This window comes from Oryza glaberrima, chromosome 8, assembly GCF_000147395.1.
Source record: "Oryza glaberrima chromosome 8, OglaRS2, whole genome shotgun sequence".
Classification (NCBI taxonomy): Eukaryota; Viridiplantae; Streptophyta; class Magnoliopsida; order Poales; family Poaceae; genus Oryza; species Oryza glaberrima.
Window position 1 is genome coordinate 22,793,502 of NC_068333.1, and position 16,772 is coordinate 22,810,273.

Sequence of the window (16,772 nt, forward strand, 5' to 3'; positions counted from 1 at the left end):
ATCAATTTCTACTACCACCTCACTTAATGATAGTAGAATCGTGGATGGGTATTATTGTCCAAGAACAAATATTAATAGAGGGGTATAATCATCATTTATATACAATCACTGGCCCTAGCCGTACTCTCTCAATCTTTCCTCACGTTGGCCTAAGAGAATCGCGTGACTCCCCCAAATCGCATCCGGAGACGACGCCGAGTATCTCCTCCCTGCCGCTGCCTCCGCCACCCGATAGAAGTACACCAACGCCGGGCCTCACGTGTTCGTGACGATGCTCCTGGTCGTGGTGCTCACGGCAGCTGTGGCGCTGGCGCTCGTCAACGCCGTCAACTCGCATGACTTCGCAGCGCACCTCGTCGGCGTGGACTGCCGCATGGGGCTAGCTGGTCCAGTACGATGCCCAGCCTCGGGCTTCGTGGAGCTCCTCGTGCCGGCGCTACATGTGATTGGATGCGTGCTCGCCGTCTTAGATCGCCTGCATGCCTGCCTAGTGTCGCCCTCTCGCTATACCTTTCGATTGCATCTCCATGTACACGTGCCGGTGGCAGCACGGCGAAGTGACCAATGTACATGAAGTATATGTGCTAAGTAGGATTGAATTTGTTCCGTATATGGTGAACACTAAAAGAAAACCTTTCTCCTTGTTCGTTCAGCAGATAAAAATGTCAAACAGAATCATTTTCTTATTGCTTCAAGTCACATTAAGGCCGTGTTTAGTTACAAAATTTTTCTTCAAACTTTCAACTTTTTCATCACATCAAAACTTTCCTACACACACAAACTTCTAACTTTTCCGTCACATCGTTCCAATTTCAACCAAACTTTCAATTTTGGTGTAAACTAAACACAGCCTATGCATACTATTGCTACTGCTACTGCTCAAGTTCAGACTTCAGACTTCAAAAAGGCCCCACCAATTCATGACCTCATAAAATCTGATTTGGACCAGCACATTGATTTAACAACAAGAAAAAAAAATTGGACATGGGCACACCTGTTGCCTCGAACAATATTTTTGTAGCATTAGAACTAGTTCATATAAGTTGTACAGTCTAGGATGCACTGAATGAATACAGAGAGAAAAGGATTACAGGCAAGGCTCTGACTAGAAGCTGCAAAAACATCTAAAACAGGCAAGCACCGGCGAACGAAGAAGTACTGGCGAGACGGCCGTCGGCGCCGCCGCCACCGGAATGTATCGGATGGTGCCCCTGCACGCGGCAAAATGGGGCGACAAATGGAGAAGAATGAGTGGGGAAAGAATGGCCGCCGGAGTAGACTGCCGGCGGCGCAAGGATTTGCCGAGCAGTGGAGATGGCTACCATCAAGAGGAGATCGATGGTGGTGGGAGGATTTGCCGCAGCGAATGGATGCGTTGTCCAGTCGCTGATCGAGTGCCTAGCGAGATGAATAGATAAAATCCCAAATACCACCATTACCCCTAATCACTAAGTAGTAATGTACTAATATGCCCTTGTGAACCGACGATTCAGATCAATTCTACTTGTAGCATAATACTACAAGTAGAAAGCACCAGAGCGTCGCTATTAGACTTTAGGTGCGTGTGCCGCACTGACAAACTTCTACAGCACATAAACATATCACCATTTATCAAACTAGTACTCCCTCCTCCATTTCAGGTTATAAAACTTTCTAGCATTACCCACGTTCATATAGATGTTAATGAATCTAGGCACACATATATGTCTAGATTCATTAACATATTGATGGCTTCATGCGGGTGGCCTTGGACTTCCACAGCTTTTCGTTGGCCTTTCTTCTATTCCGGCATGCTTGTGGTTGTGTGAGGAAATGGATGTTGACAAGCTAGGGTGTTAGCTTTAGGTTTTGGTGTTTGGTTGGGTGATTTTGCAGGTGTTGCTCGTCAATTGTTATCTTCTGTGAGGTTTTTCTCTTTATCTGTTTTCTCCTCTCTGTATTCCCCATATATTCTATTCTCCTATCCTCCAGGGCCCCTGCGCTTGCGTAGGTGAAGCCTGCCCTGTGTAAGATCATTTGGCTTAATATATTCAGGTGGGGACTCTCTCCCCCCCCCCGGTGATTTAGTCAAAAAAACATATATATGAATGTGGGTAATGCTAGAAAGTCTTATAATATGAAACGGAGGAAGTACATGTTATTTGCTAAGTTACTGAAGTTATCTTTTAGAAATTAGTTATGAAACAATAGAAATGCAGCTGCTGGAAATCTGAACCGTATTTTGGTATGGCATGAGATTGGTATGGTCCCTCAATAAAATGGTGCCATCAAGCCCTTGAAGTGAAGAATTTCGCTCGTTCCGCCATTAGAAGGCAGGAATTCTGCGTGTGAACCTTTTTTTTAAAGGAAGGCAAAAGCTTTGTCTCGTATATTAATAGAGATGGAGAAAAAATAGATCAAAAATATGTATAGGGTAAGCCTCGAAAGCTAAACCCACAGGAACCCACCAAAAGAGATTAAGTGATATCTCCCAAAATACCGAACTCTTGAAGCTTCGAGGCTCTAGACTTGACCCAAGCTCGAGCTTCCTCCTTGATCTTGGCAACGATGGACACCGGCGTTGAGGCGGTGCTTCGGAAGATTCTTGTGTTTCATTCGCACCAAATTTCCCAGGAAACCAAGATCACCAGGGTTCGCAAAGGAATGCGGGGGGGGGGGGGGGGGGGGGGGGTTATCAGAGGAGTCTACCACAAGGCTCCACCATTGTTCCACCGAGTCATAGTCGGGTCCACCTTTGTATTTCTGTCCAGACCCTCTTTGTAACTCTGCAGTGTGCCAGTAGGTGGACCGCTGATTATACAGCACAGCGGGCAGGTCTTCTGATTTTGCCAACCTCTTTTCTTGAACCTGTCAGCTGTCCAGAGTCTATTTTGGGTGACTAGCTAGGAGAAGAATTTGCATTTTAGTGGGGCCCAGCATGCGCACTTTCAAGTAGTAACTAAACAGTATTATCTATTCATCGACAGCACAAGAGAGTTCAGAGCCCATTCGACTTGAAGTGAACATATATAGGTTTTCCAAGAACTTGCCTATGCAGTGCCGGTGAGTCTCTGCGCGTCGTCCCTGTCGCGGTTGAAGATGAAATTGCGCTTGTGATCAAGCAAATCGCGGACAGCGATGAAGCCGAACACATGGAGCGGCCACTCCAATCCCCCTCTCAATTAGGTTACCTTCCATGAGTAGATCTCCATGCAAGCCATCACCTTTGCATCGAAAGGTTTGTCGTTGTAGGTGTGGCTCATTGGCCCTCTAGTAGCTGCAAAATTAAAAAATATATATATATATAAAATAGATAAATCGCCATCAGTTAATCGTTCCTCCAACTCCAGTGCGTGGAACGAGAAGGGTTGAATTGAATCAATAGATCAACAACACTGGATCAAATCGCACAAGGAGAAGAAGAAGAAGAAGAAGAAGAAGAAGAAGAAGAAGAAGAAGAAGAAGAAAACGTACTGATATCCTCGAAACCGCACACGTCGGCCCAAAAAAGCGAGAATATGAAACGGTAGTCGTCAGGGTTGGGCTCCTCGTAATCTCCGGTCCGCGGCTTCTTCTTCTTCTTCTTCTCCTCCGAGTCGCTGCTGCGGTTGATGGCGGCATGGTTGCTTTCCGAGTCTCACTGTTTTGCTGTGCTGCCGACCAACTGCACTGCAATATGCCGTTTGCAGTCTTCATTTTCAAGAGGGTTCTTTTAGTTTGTATGAGCCTTTCAATTACGTTTCTGTGCGATTGTATGTGTAATGTTCTAGCAGCAGTCATCGATTATAGGTTCCATTGTTTAAATCCTGCTCACATAGTCACATATTTTGATGCAGAAATTCAGTTAAAATGAATCAATGCTGTTATAGCTGCCTGTCTTTTTTTATCTATAAAGATATACTATCAAATTGTTCTTTGTTAATTCTTATTTCTTTGCCAGGTTTCATAAGCATCGACTGTGGATATACTGCAACCCCGAGTTACACCGATACCAACACAAGTATAACATATGTGGGCGATGAAGGTTTTATAGAAGCAGGCATAAACCACAATGTAGACCTTAACAACTTGCAGCAGACAGATCTTGCACGGCGATACTCAACCATCCGTTTCTTTCCCAATGGAACGCGCAATTGTTACACGTTCAAGTCCCTAACACCAGGTAGCAAGTGCAAAATCAAAGGTGTTTTTGATTATTATTTTGTGATGAACAATTGGCATCGGAGATTATTGGTTTTGTTATTTGGAATTTATTCACGAAGTGGTTTTGGAGATGATTGGATTTACAGGTGAATTACAGGTGCTATCATTTTATGTGACCGGTCAGACCGGGCTCTGGTAGCCGGTTAGACCGGCGTGTATTGCGCGGTCAGACCGGCACAGCCCGCGGTCTGACCGGTCGACACTGTGTTGGTTTCAGTTTCGGGTTGTTTATTTGGATATCCGTGATTATTTCATGATTATGACTTCTAGATGGATACTATACGTATGTAATACTGTTGTTTGCTACTAATGAGTTAAGTTGGAGATAGCTTGGTCTCGGAATATGGTTTCTTTGTTTATTTCATGTGTAGGTGACTCGATGTCTCGGGAGAGTATTTGCGGTGATGGACCAGGAGTCGGCTTGGGGATAAGACGACGTCCGTGGTGGTCAGAGATCATGCGGGATACTTAGGCTAGAGTTGATGCACGTGGTTGATGGAGATTCCATATGGCATACGATGGAGTTATTGTGTGCGTATGGGATGCGGAGTCGAATTTGGAAGGAGTCCAAATTTGGTACGATTGGTTATGTAAAGTTTCTTTCTTGTACTAGAGGGTTTCCTAAGGTGTTTAGGACTCCTAGTATGAGTTTGGTTCGTGGCTTTAGGCTGCGTACCTCGGGTATAAATAGAGGGGGAGCTTGAGGCTTCCCGGTATCGCTTTTGAGAGCAATTGAGTTGAGTTTTTAGTTAGGGTTTCGAGTTTAGTCGAAATTTTTGTAAGGAGTGCTGTTGGTATACTTTGTAAACACAGAGAGAATCAATAAAGTCGTCAACTACTTTAAGAGTTCTTCGATTTGTGTTTACCGGGTTTCGGCGGTCTAACCGATGATATACCGGCGGTCAGACCGGCGACAAGCGGCGGTCAGACCGGTGGTGGCGAGGTGGTTAGACCGGCGGCGGCAACAGCAAGCGGCAGCTGATCTTGGCGGTTAGACCGGAGATCTAAACTCGGTCAGACCGACGGCAACCAGGCGGTCAGACCGGCAGGGCAACTTCGGTCAGACCGCGATCCGTCGAATTTGAGGGTAACTTTTATTTCCGCTAAAAGTTTTCGGTTTTTGGGTATACCAACCATTCACCCCCCCTCTGGTTGGCTTAGTTATTGTGATTCGATCCTACATCAAGTACTTGCTGAGGGCTGCCTTTGGCTATGGGAACTATGATAGGATAAACAGGCTCCCTACCTTTGATCTCTACCTAGGGGTGAACTACTGGACAACAGTAAGGATTGTCAATGCCAGTACAGCATATGTGTTTGAGATTATCGCGGTGTCCCCAGCCGACTATTTGCAAGTTTGTTTGGTGAACTCCTTTCATTTCAGGGCTTGACTTGAGGCCATTCCAGGAAAAAAATTTTCCAGGTTCCAATATGACGCATGCTCTAGTCTTGCTCAGCTTCTTCCGTAACACGGTCAAATTCGGGCCCAATTAATCGCTACCACTTTGGAACTGATGATCATCAAATCAGGTAACTATTCATGCAATGCTTTGCTATGCAATTTTTCTTTGACTTATGCGTTTACCTGCTCGATGTTCTTCTTAATCTATAATGTTCCCAGATGATCCCCGCGATAGGATATGGCAGAAGTATGAAGATGTCTCAGAATGGACGGATGTGCCAGATACCGTCAATGGGATAGTCCAGAACTCTCCCAACGATACATACAACGTGCCATCTGCAGTGATGCGCAGTGTATCCACTCCGTTGAATGATTCAAGAATGGACCTGTCATGGAGTTCAGATTCTTCCATGAACGTTGACATTGCCACCAAGTTCTTTGTTGTTCTGTATTTTGCTGAGGTGGAGGCCATCCAAGGGAATGCATTGCGTCAATTTGATATTATTCTGGATAATAACACATTAGTTAGTGCATTCAGTCCAATCTCCATGATGACTAGTGTTTTCTCGGGCATTGTTCAAGGTTCTGGCAGTCATGGCATCTCCCTTGTGGCGACATCAATCTCCAATCTTCCGCCTTTGATTAGCGCAATGGAGATATTCGTGGTGCGCCCACTGAATGAATCTTCCACTTATTCTGAAGACGGTATATAATATGACCTTGAGAACTTTCATATTTGTTTCGTCTGTCCACATGTTACTGTGAGTGTCATATTCGCTATCAAGATAAGATTCAAACTAACTAATGTCTATTTGCCATCAAAATACAAACAGCTATCTTGTTTTCGGTATGCAGTTGTTTGGGGCTGGAGCACCTTGTGATCAGAACTGTATATAGACATTATTTATCAGTGCTCTGAAACTGATGTATATAACTTACTTACATTATTATGGAACTCAAATAGTTGATCTTATGTTAATGTATCTACCATTGGGGCCAATTTTGAACTGAATTAGATTCAGCATGCACGGAATCTTCATTATTAAGTGGTTGATTTTCTTTCTATTTATCTTTGCTATCTTCAGCACATTCTATGATGATCATCCAGACAAAGTTTTCTGTGAAGAGAAACTGGGCAGGTGATCCATGCTCCCTGGCAACCTTTTCATGGGATGACTTGAACTGCAGTTACACTCCCCATGGTCCACCAAGAATAACTGGCTTGTGAGTTCTGAATGAACAAGATAACTCAATTACATGCTGTGATAAAATGCATGGATAAAACATTGAGTTGTAGTGTTCAATTTATGTGATGATGGTTTAAGTTTCCTGCAGATATATGTCATCTAGTGGATTGACTGGTGAACTTGATGCTTCGTTTGGTCAGCTGACGTAGCTCCAACACCTGTATGTTTTGTATAGTACGATTTCAGACTTTCCATGTTATAATAATACCTCTTGCATTACTGTTTAGCCACTAGTGCTTGTTGACTTGCTTTTTTTTTAAGTAATTTACTGCAGGGGAAGCCCCCACAGTATATTCTTATTATTAATCATAGAAGTTACAAACAAGTAGATTACAAGTTGGAAATCCACAAAGGAAGACTATCCCTATCTGAATCCTTTAGTCTATGAAGTAAAAGCAAGAGATCACATTTAAGAGTATTCTTCCAGGAAACCCTCAGAAATAGCTGTATTCCTCTGTTTCCAATTATGCCAGGCTGCATACAGAGTTTTCTCCATAAATAAAGTACCAGTATATTGGTGTTGCATCAATGCATCATTATCAGCATATCATCAAAGAGTAGAGAAGTGTCCCAGTTACAACCAGTGGATATCCAACAGCTTCTACTAAAAGAGCACTGAAAGAAGAAATGACTTAGAGTTTCTCTAATATTCTGACCACAAAGCACACAAGTGAGAGGTACTCCTTGAGGAGCACAATGTTTCCTGTCTAACATATCTCTTGTATTTAATCTATCAATCAACAAAAGCCAACCAAAAACCTTAATTTTCATTGTACACTTGCTCTCCCATATCCAGTGCAAGTAAGATGGCATGTACATGAATAAAATTTAGGGCATAATTTTTCTGAGAAGAGAAGATATCATTTCCCCATATATATAACTCCATGTATCAGTATCAATTGTTGTTGACTTGCATTGGTCCCATAAATTACTAAAATGTCTTATTCTCATTTGAGTAATGACTCAAGTATAATCATAAACTCTTTACTCTTCTATAATCCTAAAGGCTCCATCGAACTATAATTTTTATATTTAATTTGTAGTCTCTATTCTTATTAGTTTCACCTGTTCATACTTCATATGTTGTAAGAATTAATTCTCGAGTTCAGTACTAATTGTACTTTAGTTGATTCTAAAGAACTATCTTACTCTAAATGTTTAAAATGTTCAAGACACAAGCATTTAATATCTCGCAATCCTTCAGGATTTCTTTGTAAGTGCTTCATGTTACTGTCCATTTTCAGGGATCTATCTCACAACAATCTGTCGGGACCTATACCTGATTTTCTGGGCCAAGTGCCATCGCTGATATTTCTGTAAGTCTTCCTGGTGATCAAACTACATTCTGCAAACATCAAAGCACATGAGGCCTCTTTATCTTTATCCCTCATTTTCATAGAGATTTATCAAGCAACAACTTCAGTGGATCAATCCCAACTAATCTTCTACAAAAGTCTCAGGAAGGATTACTGACACTAAGGTTAGCACAGCCGGGACATGTTTGGCTTTTTTATTTGGTAGTTCCGTCACTTTATAAACGCAATTAATAACTGTAAAAATACAGTAATACCTTCAAGAATAGCATTTATACTTTGGTTTGTTTATTTCAATCTGTATACCCTGTATTTTAGCATTTTGTTCACATATATCTTAAAGTTGGTGATAGTTTTGTCGCTCATTTTAGTTGAGGCATTAATATCCTTCAGGTGATATACTTGAAATCCATTATACCAGTACACCATATTATCCTGACTTGTTTACATAAGTTTAATGATTTATGTTATGCATGATTATCAATATTGAAAGGAAAGCGCACTTTCATGGAAAATATCACTCAAGTCTCTCAGAACTTCAGTTGTGTTTGAATGGATTCTTGTCTTTCATTCATAAGCTAGATACTAATGTTCAAATCACTTTTGTCAACCATGAGAATCCTAAGGCCCTGTTAGGCCACTATCATGGTATCGCCTCGAGCAGTGACATATGAACTGCCTTGCGCTATACCACTGAGATGTACCTTATTTCTAACTCAATGAAAGTATGAAGGGATCTGACAAGACCTAATTCCTTACTTCCAATATATTGCAATCTGACCAATCATATTTTGTTCTTTTAGGACCGAGAATAATCCGAATCTTTGTGGAACTGACAAATGCGGTCTGATTCTGAATCAAAGCAAGAGAAAGACAAAACTTGTGCTTGAGGTTGTTCCCCCAGTCGTACTTGTGTTTGTAGTTCTACTTATACTTGCTATATTTTGGTACTGCAGAAAGAAGAGACCAGGTAACTAAATGAATGTACATAATGAAGAGAATTTTAGCTTCACTATGAGAATGTAGCGTATGCTTCTCTTCCAGTTGATATTATACTCATGTGACCAGCAGATGTTACTGGTGCAACTAATCCATTTGAGAACCGGAGATTCAAGTACAAGGAACTCAAGCTCATCACAGATAGTTTCAAAACCATAATTGGAAGGGGTGGGTTTGGTCCTGTATACCTTGGCTATCTAGAGAATGGAACTCCCGTTGCTGTGAAGATAAGATCACAAACATCTAATCAAGGGAATACAGAGTTTTTTGGCTGAGGTACACATACATTACTCTGCCAATACAATGGACTACAAGAAGTTATTGATCATTGGATTATACAATTGTGTGTACTTAGAACTGATGAATTAAAAGTATAGTAATTTATCAATTATCATAAATTTCTTGGAATTCTCATTTGTTGTATTACAGGCTCAGCACTTAGCCAGGGTCCATCACAGAAACCTGGTGTCATTAATAGGCTATTGCAACGATAAGAAACATCTAGCCCTTGTGTATGAGTACATGGATGGGGGAAGCCTAGCAGACCACTTGAGAGGTTTGCAGAACTTTACCTCAGAAGCCGATTTTTCATTATTGTAAAGATAAGCCTCATATTGCAGATTCCATGATTTCTTTTTCACAGGTCAAGAAGATCTTCACACTGAACCCCTCACTTGGTTGCAACGCCTTAACATTGCGTTGGACTCTGCCAATGGTAACCAACAAGCTTCGAAGTTTTTCTTTCTCTTTTTCGATAATACGGGCTGATATCTGTATATTGACCTGAATGCCCCTCTTAATAATACTTCAAATTTTCAGCATTATGATCATTTATCCATATCTGATGTTTTATTTTTTTAACTATTCATGCATGTAGGACTGGAATACCTGCACAGGTCCTGCAGTCCACCATTGATCCATAGAGATGTGAAGGCCCACAACATCCTTCTTACTGCAAATTTCAAGGCAAAGATTTCAGATTTCGGCCTGACAAGGGCTTTCAGCAGTGAGACGAACACACACACTACAACCGAACCAGCGGGTGTAGGATCGAATAGCAAGAACTAAGCCAACCAGAGGGGGGAGGGGGTGAATGGTTGATATACCCAAAAACCGAAAACTTTTAGCGGAAATAAAAGTTACTCTCGAATTCGATGAGATCGGTCTGACCAGAGTAGATTAGCCGGTCTGACCGAAGCATAGCCGCCAGTCTGACTGGTGTAGATCTCCCGGTTGGACCGCCCTGAAATCCCTGCCGCGCCTGTCGCCGCCGCCGGTCTGACCGCAGGTCACCCGCCGGTCTGACCGCCGCGATGCCGCCGGTCTGACCGCCGGTGTGTCGCCGGTTAGACCGCCGAAACCCGGTGAAACACAAATCGAAGAACTCTTAAAGTGGATGACGACTTTATTACTTCTCTTTGTGTTTACAAAGTGCACCTACAACACTCCTTACAAAAATTTCGACTAAACTCGAAACCCTAACTTAAAACTCAACTCAGTTGCTCTCAAAAGCGATACCAGGAAGCCTCACACTCCCCTTCTATTTATACCCGAGGTAGGCAGCCTAGAGCCACGAACCAAACTCATACTAGGAGTCCTAAACACCTTAGGAAACCCTCTAGTACAAGAAAGAAACTTTACATAACCAATCGTACCAAATTTGGACTCCTTCCAAATTCGACTCCGCAGCCCATACGCACATAATAACTCCATCGTATGCCATATGGAATCTCCATCAACCACGTGCATCAACTCTAGCCTAAGTATCCCGCATGATCTCTGACTACCACGGACGTCGTCTTATCCCCAAGCCGACTCCCGGTCCATCACCGCAAATACTCTCCCGAGGCATCGAGTCACCTACACATGGAACAAACAAAGAAACCATATTCCGAGACCAAGCTATCTCCAACTTGACTCATTAATAGCAAACAACAGTATTACATACGTATAGTATCCATCTAGAAGCCATAATCATGAAATAATCACGGATATCCAAATAAACAACCCGAAACGGAAACCGACACAGAGTCGGCCGGTCAGACCGCGGGCTGCGCCGGTCTGACAGCGCGATACACGCCGGTCTGACCGGCAGCACATGCCCGGTCTGACCGGTCCACATAAAATCACAGCACCTGCAATTCACCTGCAAATCCAATCATATCCAAAACCACTTCGTAAATAAATTCCAAATAACAAAACCAATAATCTCCGATGCCAATTGTTCATCACAAAATAATAATAATAAACACCTTTGATTTTACAATCTCCCCCTTGATGAACACATTGGCAAACCCATTAAAAAATGTTTTGGTGTTTGGAAAAATAAAAACAAAAGTGGTAAAAAGCACAATTTGTACAAACGTACACATCGTGCTCAAAAATCCAAAAGAAAACTTCTTCCCCTTTTTAAAAGAAAGAAATTCCCAATTGAACCAGAAAACATGCTCTTCTCAACAACTCTCCAAAAATTCACCTTGCTCCAAAAATTTTTCACATTACTTCTCCCCCTTTTGACAATGATTTCATCAAGCATAGGAATTATGTTCATTAATGTTCAAGAGCTTAGCATACATATAGCATATCAAGTCATGTGTTGCAATAAAAAGAAGATGAACCCATCTATAATATAACAAGCATGCATTAAAGTATAACCATGAACCAAAGATTTTATAATTAAGCTTGAATCAACAATCAAAATTCATGATTTTATACGATTTATAATGCAACATCTTAACAAGCACATAGGTTGAAGAATAAACACTAAACACATATACCTATTGCATTTATCACTCTTTCTCAAATAACTTTTTAGCACAAAACAACAAAGAGAATTTTTTACCTTTTCTTTTCTTGAGCCTTTTTGCTCATATTTTTCTCTTTTTTTATTCCGGGTACGTCCCTGTCGTCAAGACTGTTTCCAGGGATTCGGCACCCATTATTTTGCTCACATCGAATACGTCCTTGTCGTCAAGACTGTTTCCAAGGATTCGGTATTCATTTTCTTTTTTCATATTTTTATTCTCTTTTTCACAATGAGCAATTAAAGCTATTTGAGGAATAACAAGTCAATAAAGCATATATATGGAGCATTTATAAATCAAACCATATGCTAGCATCAACATTGCATATTTTCTTAATTCAAGTATAGAATTTAAGTGTCATGCATCATCTCCCTTAAAAGCAAAATCTAAGTCTAATGAAAAGACTAGAATACATACAAGCTATGCTAGAGACAAATAAACCTTCAAAGTATTGCTAGCATGCACAAGAAAATACCATATGCATAAACAAAGCTCTTTTTTTTTATCAATTTTTCTCTTTGTCATATTTTTGCTTGATAAAACCATGAGGTACAAACTCCCCCTCAAACCATGCCAAAAGGATGAATTATTCCCAATTCACCACAAAGAAAAGCAAAGCGATTAGAATCCAAAGGTTTAGTGAAAATATCAGCAATTTGCAACTTTGTGTCCAAAAACTGCAATTCAACATCTCCCTTCTCAACATGATCCCTCAGAAAGTGAAAGCGAATGTCAATATGCTTTGTGCGTGAGTGTTGAACAGGATTCTTAGTAATGTTAATAGCACTTGTATTATCACAAAAGAGAGGTACTTTCTCAAAAGTAAGACCATAATCTTTCAAAGTAGATAAAAGCCAAAGAATCTGTGAACAACAACTAGCAGCAGCAACATATTCAGATTCAGCAGTTGATTGAGCAACACTAGATTGTTTTCTAGAAGACCATGCAATCAATGATGTACCAAGAAAATGACATGTTCCACTAGTACTTTTCCTATCAATTCTACAACCTCCAAAATCAGCATCGGAATATCCACTTAAGCATATAGAAGATGAAGTAGAATACCAAATTCCAAACTCAAGTGGATGATTCAAATACCTCATTATTCGCTTGACCGCTTGACGATGTGAAGCACGAGGAGAAGCTTGAAAGCGCGCACACAAACACACAACAAATTGTATGTCTGGCTTAGAAGTAGTTAGATACAACAAAGATTCAATCATACTTCTATATTCCTTTTGATCAACAGCTTCACCATTTTCATCAGGATCCAACACAGCTGTAGAACCAATTGGTGTTGAAATTGGCTTGCAATTCTCCATCTTGAACCGTCTCAAAAGATCCTTCGTATACTTCGTTTGATGCACAAAAGTACCTTGAGGTGTTTGCTTAATTTGCAATCCCAAAAAGTACGATAACTCACCCATCATGCTCATCTCAAATTCCCTGCGCATAGTCTCAGCAAAATCTACAACCAAAGCGTGAGTTGAACAACCAAAGATGATATCATCCACATAAATCTGAACGAACAGTTGATTATCACCATGCTTAAGAACAAAAAGCGTTTTGTCAACCTTTCCCATTGTAAAACCTTTCGTAAGCAAAAAGTTCTTAAGCCTATCATACCATGCCCTAGGAGCTTGTTTCAAACCATACAAAGCTTTAGACAATTTAAAAACATGGTTGGGAAAATCAGGATTTTCAAAACCTGGTGGTTGTTTGACATAAACTTCCTCCTGTATAAAACCATTTAGAAAAGCACTTTTCGCATCCATTTGATACAATTTAAAACCTTTTGAAGCAACAAAAGCCAACAAAAGTCTAATTGCCTCAATGCTAGCAACAGGAGCAAAAGTTTCATCAAAATCCAAACCCTCAACTTGAGTAAAATCTTGAGCAACAAGTCTAGCTTTATTTCTCACAATCAAACCATCCTCATTTTGTTTATTTTTGAAAACCCACTTGGTTCCAATAATATTATGTCCAGAAGGTGGTTCAACTAAAGTCCAAAATTTGTTTCTCTCAAAATTTTCAAGTTCTTCATGCATGGCGTTAATCCACGATTCATCAGTTAATGCATGTGACACATCTTTGGGTTCAAAAGAAGCAACAAACACAGAATTTGCACAAACATCATGAGCCGTTACCTTAGACCTTGTAGTCCGCTCACCTATATTACCAATAATTTGTTCCGGCGGATGTCGTCATTGAATGTGCAAAGGAGCAGCAACTTCTGAAGTTGATCCACGTTCTGTTTCAGTATTGGTCGAAGTTGAATTCTCTGAAGGTCCATCTCGATCAGCATCATCAGTACCCGAACCCGACGAACCTGGCCGGTCTGACCGCTCCTCCTGAGCCGGTCTGACCGGAGGTGTGCCGGCGGTCTGACCGGCCTGGCGCCTGGTCTGACCGGCCGAGCCGACCTCGTCATCGTCGTCGTAGTCGCTCTCATCTTCAAAAATACGACCATCCTCCCCCTAAACCTGTGACAGTGTACCTGCAAATTCGGGTCTAGTACCTGGACTAGCCTCATCAAAAGAAACTTCGCAAGTCTCAACGATTTTGTTAGTCTCTAAAATAAGTACACGATAGCCACGAGTATGTGCGGGGTAGCCAAGAAACAATCCATTGGTAGAACGTGCCTCAAACTTGTCCAAATTTCCAGATTTCAAGACAAAGCACTTGCAACCAAAAACACGCAAATGTGAAACTTTGGGTTCATGACCAAATCAAAGTTCATAAGAAGTTTTTCCAAGTTTTGATCTCATGAAAACTCGATTTGAAATATAACATGCAGTGTTAATCGCCTCAGCCCAAAATTTTCTAGGAGTTTTGTATTCATCCAACATCGTTCTAGCCATCTCAACCAAAACACGATTTTTTCTTTCAACAACACCGTTTTATTGAGGAACACGAGGAGAAGAAAATTCATGTTCAAGACCTCTTTCATTGCAAAATTGTTCAAACGAAGCATTTTTAAACTCACCACCATTATCACTTCGAATTCTTTTCAAAGAACCAGGAAATTCAAGATCTAATCGAAGAAACAAACCACGAAAGTGTTGAAAAGCTTCGTCCTTAGTTGCCATAAAGAAAACCCAAGAATATCTAGAAAAATCGTCAACAATAAGCAACACATACCACTTTCCTCCAACAGATTGCACTCTAGCTGGACCAACAGTGTCCATATGTAATAGCTGTCCCGGTGCATCCGTCATCACAGAAACAATAGGAGCATGTGAAGTAGAAACCATCTTAGCATGACGACACGACGTACGAACCAAATCAAGATCTTTCTTAAGTTTAGGCAAACCACGAACAAGATCCAAACCACTTAACCTAGTGAGATGATCAAAACCAACATGTCCAAGTCTACGATGCCAAAACATCACATCTTTATCAAACTTAGCAACCAAACATGTTATCACAGGTGAAACAAGATTTTCAAAATCAGCTTTAAACACTCTTCCATAGCGAGAAATATTCAACACAGAATCACCATGAGAATCAAAAACTTTACTTCCAGTTTTCTTAAAGTGAACCTCAAACTCTTCATCAACAATTTGTGAAACCGAAAGAAAATTGTACTTTAAGTCCTCAACCAAAGCTACATTCTTCAATTCAAATTTTTTATTTACCTTAACCAAACCTGTAGCGAGAACAGCACTCGTAGAAGCATCACCAAAGATAATTGATTCAGTCTTGGATGCCTTTTTGAGGGAGGAGAACCAATTTTTATCACCGGTCATGTACCGCAAACAACCGGAATCCACGATCCACACGTTCTCCTTCCTTGCTACCAAAGCCTACACACAAACAGAAGTCGAAGCCTCAGTACTGGGGTTAGATGATAATAAAAATTTAGGAATCCAGTACTGAGACACACGACCAGAAGATCCAATAGGCATATATCCACGTGCAAAATCAATTTTAGAATTTTCAAAAAAATTCCTCTGAGGCCGGTCTGACCGAGGGTGTGCAGCCGGTCTGACCGGGGGTCGGTCTGACCGAGGCTTCACCGCCGGTCTGACCGGTGGTCGGTCTGACCGGTGGTCGGTCTGACCGGGGCTGTTCAGCTGGTCTGACCGGTCGCCGGTCCGACCGCGGGACCCAATGCGGTATGACCGGTTTCCTCGAGATTTTTGCCACTTTGATTTTGCAAAAGCAATCTCTCTCTCCTTTTTCTGTTTATGAGCTAATCTGAAACAAAAACCAACAATATGTCCATCTTTGCCACAAAAAGAACAAGTATACTTTTCACGTTGTTTAGACACATTATTAGCATTAGAAGATTTAGCAACACAAGCAACAACAGGAGGTTTTGCATGCACAACATTGGATTTTGAAGAAGATGCATTCAAGGTAGACATGATGCCAGCAGATTTAAACACAGTTTTATTAGTATCAGGTTTAACCAAAATCTCACCACTTCTAGCACCAACACCTAACACAACAGGAGGATGTCTAGAATTATGAGCATAAGGATTAAAACCTAAACCACGATTATGTGTGCTAACCTTTGATTGATCCAAAATCATGTTGAGGTTCTTTTTACCATCAGAAAATCTTTGCAAAGAATTTTTCAAATAAGAAACCTCTTTTTCCAAATTAGCACAATTTTCACAATCTACCATGACACCTTTGCTTTTACGACATTTGGGGCAAGAAAGCACTTTATTGTTTTTCACAACATCTTCCATGTACTCAACACGACCTAAAGCATCTTTTAGTTTCATCTTATTCAAATTACATGTTGAGCAATCCAAAACATCATGAGATTGTTTTAACTTTTTAGCAGAAATCATGTTAAACATCAAACTAGCAT

The 16,772-nt window shown here is 41.0% G+C and overlaps 1 pseudogene; it reads left to right on the forward strand.

Moving 5' to 3' along the window:
- The first annotated feature begins 271 nt into the window (after nucleotides 1–271).
- LOC127783131 (probable LRR receptor-like serine/threonine-protein kinase At4g20450) overlaps nucleotides 272–16,772 on the forward strand; it is a 29,325-nt pseudogene continuing 12,824 nt past the window's right edge.